We start from the raw sequence: 9,032 nt of genomic DNA on the forward strand, positions 1-9,032 counted from the left end.
TAAACATTTTTAAAAATTTTGCAACTTATGCTAACTGCACATTTGTTTTCATATATTATCTAACTGTAAGAAATCTTAAAAAAAAGTTTGCATTTTCATTCAGTTCTTCAGTTACCATGAACTCTTATGGATAATTAAATTTTTTCTGATGGTACAATTATACAGCTACTTTTAAACAGATTTAATGACTTGTTGAAATCTTTGAATTTATCACATTATGTTAATTTTTCTTGGAAAATCTCCCTATATCCTTCAATTGTATTTAATATTTGTTCTATTAATGCATTATAAATTCTTTTATCTGTGACATCTGACTATGAATAAAGGAAATACTTGTTTCCATTCTCTTTCATTTTCATTATCAACCTAGCTTCATGTACTATGACACAAACTATATTTTGGATCCTAACCCTAGGAAATCAAAGTTTATCCTTCCTTTTTAGAAATGGTGACCCCTAAACTTTATCCTTTTACACAATATGTTTTTATTTTTTCATGTTCCAAATATGATGGGTTTATTTTATTTTATTCTGATGCAAAACCAAAGATTCCACTATTGTACAGAGGCAAACATATTACAAGGTCATAAAAAAGTGGTATATGACATGTAGGATGTGATGGACAACGGGAGGGTTGGGTCAACTTCCTTCTAACATGACACTACATTATTGCTGAGGAAGACATTTAAAATAGCACTGCAGAACTGAACTGAAATGCAGCAGGAAGATGACAACTTCTAGATATTCCTTCAAGTACCTCCCTTAGGATGGACTTGCTAGGTAGGCCTCAGTGTGGAGAGGATTACAATTCTTCAGAATAATAAAAAGTTCACACTACTGAAATTTCACAGAAGAATTTTAAGGTCAAATACAGTGGGTTCATTTCTATTCATCTCTAGGGACAAAGCTGATGCTTTACTCAAAACCTAGTTCAAACCCCAGCCCAAACTTGTGGCCTCCTGCATTGAAGTTCTTTCCATCAGTTAGAGCTGACAGGGTGAGTTCACTCTGGGTCAAAGTGTCTGAGTATAACCTAATCCAGTCAGACTGGTATTATTTACTTTATCAGATAAAGAAGTTCTATATCCAGGTTGTACTAAGCACGGATGCCGAAATGGCTGTCATCACTGCTGGTTGTCCACATTAGGTTTATTGGTGTTTCAATCATCTTGTTCATCTTTTGGTAGATGGACCCTCCAAATTCAGTGCCATTGTTGATGTGAGTGTGCAGCTGGAAGTCTGCGGCCACGTAACCCAGGGGAAAATTAATCTGTGACAGTTTGGATTTGGCTGTGTCAAAATTCATCCGATAGCCTGCAAACCAACTTTCAAAGGCCAGCATAGCCCAACCATAGGTGGTTGGTCTAGAAAAATCTATATCAATGTTACTGTCAAGACTGAAACAATCCTGTTCATATGAGGCCTTTAATTTCCCACTCTTCTTTTCTTTTCTTGATACCGCTTTTAAAAATGGTATCAAGAGTCAGTTTCAACCCTTCAGCCAACTTACTCTCCAAAGAGATTTCTCTTGCAAGAGTACTGTCTGTGTACCACTTTTGGGTGAGGGTCAGTCCACAGTTACAGATTTTGTATTTGACCTCTAGGTTGCCCTCCCTATATTGTTATAAGCATGACCAGAAGTAGAAAATTCCACTCCACTACATAACTTGGTTCTCAGATCTATTTGACCATGCCAAACCCCTATCCTTTGTTGAAGACATCCTTGGCAGCCTTTCCTAGGTCACAGTAAGTCAGTGTTACACATATCTCCAATCACAGGGCCTGACAGTAAGTTTTAAGTGATATCTACCCAGGTGGCTCAGGGTTAAAGAATCTGCCTGCCAGTGCAGGAGACACAGTTTCAGTCCCTAAGTCAGGAAAATCCCCTGGTGAAGGAAATGGCAAACCACTCCAGTATTTTTGTCTGGGAAACCTCATGGATGGACAGAGGAACCTTGAGGGTTATGGTCCATGGGATCACAAAAGAGTCAGACATGACTTAGTGACAAAACAACAACTATTGTTAAAGAACATAATTTAGCTGTTCACTCTCACAAAGACAAAGACAACATATACTTTCCAAAGAATTAAAATGAAAAGAGAGACCTCAGCTTCCTTTGCTGGCCCTAGTCCTCCTTGCTGATACCTGGATAAGTAGCTTGATATTTTTGAACATTAACTTATCTCACACATAACATGGGCATATCTTTTTTGTTTTACCTTGGTAAATAAGTAGGCTAGCTTGAGCTATTTTTCCCTCCTTTCTTGTCAAATTTGAGCAGTTTTAAACATTGCTAAATTTCACAAGAGTAAAATAATTTTCAAGAATGATGTGGATCAAATCAACGAAGGAAGGTGCAAAGAAGGGGCAGGGCAACCACTAAAATAAAACAGTCCAGAAATAACGAGTTATATATCAGGTGTGGCCCAGAAAAGCACACATTGTGGTGGCTAACTGTGGCTTTTGACACATTATCGCTTACCTCTTTGTGTGTGGCTTTGTTTTGTTTTGATAAATAAAATACAGATAATAAAACCTGCCTCTGAATGTGGGTATAAGAATTAAATAAAATCATGGAGGTGACGCATTTGGTACAGTACCTAGCAAATAACTATTTGTATTTCTACATACTAGCCTTCATTCATTTGAGACTTAATGACAAGATGGCATGAAACAAAGAAAACCTCAGTTGCAGTATAACCCAAAAGTGATCTTTCTGTTTCAGAATATTTTAGTAAAGTTTCCCACCATATTTGAGAGACTTCATTTATACAAAATTCAAGCAGCTCATCTAAGAAACAGCTCAAACCTTGTGAAAAATGCATCTTTCTGGAAGAAACTGAAGATGATGAATGTAAAACTGTCTACATGTGCAAATCTAGATGTGCAGTTTTCTGATGCAGCTGTAGAATTAATCTAATAAGATAACATTATAAATCACTGCAAATGTATACTGTGTAGTTTCTAAAACTTAAATTGACATTCTTGTCTGAGTTGTGAAAATTATGTAATATGGCTTAAGCTGTGTCAAGTAAACACTTCTGGTGGAGTAGGGAAAAGAAAGATGTAAACCAAATCTATCTGATTAGTGATTTAAATAAAGGTATAAGATTTAATTTGAATCTCATTGATCCCAACTCTAGGCAATTTTGGATTAGCTGTGAGTGGAGATGCATAAGGCAAACAATTCAAATAATTTAGGAACTGATGTAGCAAATGATGTTATGTCAGTCAAAGAATCTATAGCCTCTTACTCTATGAAAAGAGACTGGCTACTCACTAGAAGTCATAAACTAACTTAAGTGGTATTCAAGAGATATATCCATAGGTAATGACAAAACAGATTTATCATTTGGATGACCAAGTCATAGACAGTATAGTAGAAAGAAGATAGCTTAGTTAGCTTATGAAGTAAAAATGAAAAGAAAAGGGAAAGAAAAGACCAAAGAATTCATAGATACATCATCTGAACAAAACTTTCTGGCAGTACCCTGGCTGGCTGAACTCATTGGCATGGGATCCAACCCAAATTCAATTTGAATCTTTACACAGCCACTTATTAACCATGCTATCTATAGTAAGTCACTTAATATCTCTGAATCTCTAGTTTTGTCATCAATAAGAATAATAACACTTCATCTGCATTGTTTTAAAAAGGACTACAGATAAAATATGCAAAGCATATTAACAAAACAGTAAGTACTTCATAAATGGTAGCTATTCTTATAAACTGATAATATGATGATTACCCCTTGCTACAAATTGCCCAATTTTGAGAGCCCTTAAAATTATTTTCTCTTGGGAGGCTGCCCTTTATGTTTAACTGGATTGCACTTACATATAAATGAATGAAAATAGAAAATAAATTTGAATTTCTAGAACCTTGTATTTCTACCGCTAATGCCAACCTCAACTCTGGCTGATACTTAGAAAAGACAAGAAGCTTATGCAGAAAACATCACCTTTATTCTAATCAAGCTTGGTCAAGAATGGAGAAACCAAACCTCATTAGTTATCTTCTACAAAATTAAATGAAAATACTTATACATGGCAAGCTTGTAATTATATAATGTGCTAAGTCACTTCAGCCATTTCCAACTCTTTGAGACCCAGTGGACTGTAGCCTGCCAGGTAGCTCTATCCATGGGATTCACCAGAGAAGAATACTGGAGTGAGTTGCCATTTCTTTCTCCAGTTACAAAACAAGGTCATAGTATTTGTTAGTCCTGAAATTACAGTAACTCAAAATTGCATCCCAGTATTCTGCAGCAGTCTGTTCATTAGTCTTACTTCCCCGAATAGTTTCTAGATTCCTCAGAGCAGGCATATTCATTTCACTTCACCTGAAGCACAAGGTGAACTACCTATTGCACAATGACATATTCTTTCCCAACTGCCCTTATTCCAAAGGCATTAACCACAGAGTTCAGAGAGGAAAACAGCTCATGGCCACAACCCCAATTTTTCTATCCAGTCCTCATTTCTTTTCTCCTCTCGCAAGAAAGATTTATACTCAGCATTTCCAAAGCTCTCAAAGGATACCCATCTCCACATCTGAAGGCGAACCTACTTGATGGATATCCATGGAATGATTCTGGCACACACAATGGCAGGATATTATATCCTAAAGCTAAGTACTGATCCAGTTTTGGGACACCAGTTCTGGTGCAGGTTGAGCTTCTGTTGCCCAGCCCAATCTCCTTTTTACTAATTTTTCCACTGCTCTGGGGTGAAAATCAGGCTTACATATCTTTTCTTACTATCTCTGTGACACCTGTTGCCAATCTAATAAAATGACTTGTTGGACAAGATAAAATACAAGCATTCCTCTCAAGAGTAAATGAAAATTTTCAGGGATGATGAAATCTAAATGGTTACATAAAAAAGAAACCATTACTTGACCACAAGGGAGAATATCTGCATAGTCAGACTCCTATTCACATGTACGAACCAGAATACTTGGCTTTCTAGTCTTAAAATATCTATTCACTGATTTATCACTGATTTTTAGGAGGAAAGTTTATATTTCTTTTGAATTTCAGGGATAATCTGTAACATTTCTTAATAATCTACATTAAAACTTTTGACCTTCAGTAACACAAAGAAAAACTTGTTAAAAATAAAAGGATTCTTTTTTAACTCATGCCTTTCTCAGAATAACTGTTCAATCCTTGCTTTATATTTGCATAATTAAAGATCACAGTTTTGCAATTTTTTCATTAAAAAGAGAAACCTCAAAGGTAAATTCATGTCACAACCTCTTTAATACAGAAAACTGCCCAAAGCTTTGAAATTACTGTCTCCCATAAACATTTTAGGAATTTTTTTTAAAGTAATATTTTTAAGAGTCTTCATGAAAATACGATACTCATTACAAGCATTGAAGAGAGGTAAATAAAAGAAAAAAAAATTTCCATGCTAATCTAAATAGGAGGTTTGCCTCCACAAAAAGAAGTCTGAGAGAGATTTGATTTAAGCTAGAACAAAAATAAGGCTTCCAAGGAAAGAATGTGCATGTGTACTCAGTCACTTCAGTCATGTCTGACTCTTCATGACTCTATGGACTATAGACCACAGGCTCCTCTGTCCATGGGTTTCTCCAGGCAAGAATACTGGATTGGGTTGCCATGCCCTCCTCTGGGGGTACTTCTCCACACAGGGATTGAACCCACATCTCCTGTGGCTCCTACATTGCAGGCAGATTCTTTACTGCTGAGCCAGCAGGAAGCCCAAGAAAAGAATATCTATCAGAGGGAAAAAAGTGGTTTTTCTGGGAATCGAAAAAGCAGAAATAGATAAAATTGATTGTGATCCTTATGAATATAGTGTATAGCAAAGTAATATTAATCTATTCACAGAACTCAGCATGATGTGCTTTTCCAATTTGGCATAATGATTTTCAGTCCTAAATCTTTCCTGCTCTAACTACTGAAGCTACTATAACATTTAAACAAGTGTAAGAATATGTGAGAAATATCGTAAGAAGAAAGAAGAAATCTCCCTTGAAATGTGCACTAAAAGCTGATTTTTCAAACTACAGCAGTCAGGTTCTGGGAAGAAATACATGATACACTTAAATGGGGATATTTGAATACAGTATAAAAAAATGAACTATTTACAAGTTGTGAGTAGATACACCAAAAAGTATAATGCTGTATGTACCGTGCAGCTGGTACTGTCTAGAGGCCTAAAGGAGCAGAGAATAACAGACTCATCACAACCTGGAAACAAAATGTCTGTGTGAAGAGAGCCACCTTGAAGAGCAGTGATTTTTCTTTTGAGGAAGATTCATGCTGTGATCACCCAGAAGAAGAGAGATCTTTTATCTCCTTCCTTGATGGTCACTGACAATGACCAACCAGAAGTCAGAAGACAAGCGAGCACATTGAGCTGCTCCGTATCAACAGATTCCCAAGCTACAGGAGTACATGAGAAACAACCACGCATGTTCACACACTCCACTTGCTTGGTTTTGAGCCATTCAAGACATGGTTTGAAAGAGGAAGAGGGCCATAGAATTGTGGGGTGGTCTACTTAGTACATATACTTTCTTATATACAATTCACACAAACATGTAGAGTTTCTCTATTATAATTTTAAAAACAGAATTAGAATATCTGAGAGTGTCATTGGCTCAGAGTGTAACTAACTCAGAGGTAACCACAAAAGAGGCAAAATAAATTTTAATTTTCATGTGTTACAATTTCTCCAGTGATACTTTGAAACAGCTCTGTCAAACACTACTATCTTTCACCCATGGTTAGATCACTTATAATTCAAATTCTATATTAACATCTGTCAAAAGAATCAAGCTAGGGACCCCTAGACTATGATGGGAGAACACTACAGAATGTGTCCTTGCTATTATTGCTGCACACTATCATACCCATGCATAGACCTCACAGATAACCCCAAAGAGAGTAAACATGTATCACACTATTTTGAGGAGAAAACACTCCAAATAATCCATCCTAAAAAGGAATCTTAAAAAAGAAATGTGTTCTTTTTATACATCACATGTTCTAGTTATATTTATTTGATTTTTATGTGTGTGCCAATTTATTATAGATAAATGTAATGATTAGAGATGTCCAGCAGATCACATTGTTATAGTCTCTCTCTTTTCTTCCCTTCTCTTCATTCTGTCTGTCTTTATCTCTCTCTCTCTTTATATATATATATATATATATAACATATAAATATAGAATGAACATATATAGAGAATGAACATATATATAGAGGGAGAATGAAGAGAAGGGAAGAAAAGAGAGAGACTATAACAATGTGATCTGCTGGACATCTCTAATCATTAGGACCATCCATGGGTCAGCTCCACGGAACAAAGATGCAAAACATGATTAGCTAAAACTAGGTAGTTTGTATCTCCTTCACATTAAGCCTACACTGGTATGGCAGCCTGCTTCACAGGGTCATAAGAAACCAGGTACGGATATGGAGCTCCATCCATGCTGCAAGGATCCAATTTTTTTCTATGTTGCCCAAGAACGTTGTACCACCACATCTTTATCATAGCCAGAAAGGAGGGGAATATAGAAAGGAAAAGACACATCTGTTCCTTTCAAAGGCATAAATGTGCAATTGCCCATATCTCCTCACTGTCTCATCCTTTTGTCCAAAACTTATTCATAGGGCCACATCTTTTGGAAACAGGCAAGAAAATATAGTCTTTTGGGGGATGGCCACAAATTCAGCTACAGAAGAAAGCATGGATATTGAGGAAAAGGGGCCAAAGTCATTTGGAGTGACTTACCAGGCATTTTCCATGAAAATCGGTTCCTTTGTATAGGAAAGGAATGTCACAGGGATTCATTCTCATTTTTACCTAAATATACGCTACAAGAATTATTGACCAAGCACCAAAATATTCAGTGCTCACTGTATACTCACATAAATTGCTCTTAAACGTCATATAGATGAAAGATAAATTACTACAAACCAGAGAAGGAAATCATAAAGAAAAGTCATTAGCACTGGCAAGACAAGCTAGGGTAGAAAAAAGGAAGCTAGAAAGAAGCAAAGAGCGGGGAGCGGTGACAGTACAATGAACAACAAATCTAATCAAGCACTGGAGATATGGAAATGTAAGCATATCTTGATTTTAATTAAGAATGGCAAAGAAAAGAGAAATAAATAAGATCCAATGAAATGTACATGAATAAGTTATTTACTACTGTGTGTAGTTATGCTGGAGTCTCTGAAAGATATAAACATGCCTATAATTTTGACCTTATAACTGTCCACCCAAGCAATGAGAAAACTGTGTGTTTTACTTATGATTTCCTGATTTTATTTACTGAGTGTTGTACCCGGAAGCATCAACTTTCCAGCATTTCTTGTCTTCCAGGAAGAATGACCGAAGAATGCCCTCAGGTAGGAAGGTGTGGAAATAGAAAGTTTCTGGAATATAAAAGAAGGGTCAACTGGAGGTGCAGGTGATTTCTAGGATGGCCTCAAGAGACATGAGTAGAGGATGAACAGCATCCGTTAGAGGAAGTGACCAAGATGTACAAAATATCTACTTTTGTGGATTTTATAATTCATCAGAACACACAAGTAAATAAATACATGGGTGAGAAAATTCCTGGGAACAAAAGACATTTGCTATACACATAAAACAGAATCATGTGATAAAGAATGACTGGAGGACAGGATGAGCAAAAGAAAAAGGAAAGAGGAGAAGCCAGATTAGGTTCAGTTATCAAAGGAAGTCTCTGAGAAAGAGGAATTTGACATAAATTCTGCAAAAAAAACAGGGAATAGAACATTCCAAACAGAGCAAAATATAAGAACAACAACAAAAAAAAAACTCAGAGGTAGGATCAATCTTGGCATGCTCAACAATCAGAGAAAAGGAAGCAGAATTGGAGAGATAGACAGTGATAAGAGATGACATTGAAGAGGGAGTCACATTACATGGATCACTATAAGAATTAAAATGGTAAAACTCATTTATATTTTTTTTTAATCAGTTGGGTACTCTGTAGAATATGCATTTTATGGGGCAAGAAGGA

At 36.1% G+C, this 9,032-nt stretch overlaps 1 pseudogene; it reads right to left on the bottom strand.

Moving 5' to 3' along the window:
* Positions 1-914: 914 nt before the first annotated feature.
* LOC122705632 lies at positions 915-7,522 on the bottom strand (annotated as a pseudogene).
* Between the last annotated feature and the right edge of the window lie 1,510 nt (positions 7,523-9,032).

The sequence above is a fragment of the Cervus elaphus genome, chromosome 12, assembly GCF_910594005.1.
Source record: "Cervus elaphus chromosome 12, mCerEla1.1, whole genome shotgun sequence".
In the NCBI taxonomy this organism is placed as follows: domain Eukaryota; kingdom Metazoa; phylum Chordata; class Mammalia; order Artiodactyla; family Cervidae; genus Cervus; species Cervus elaphus.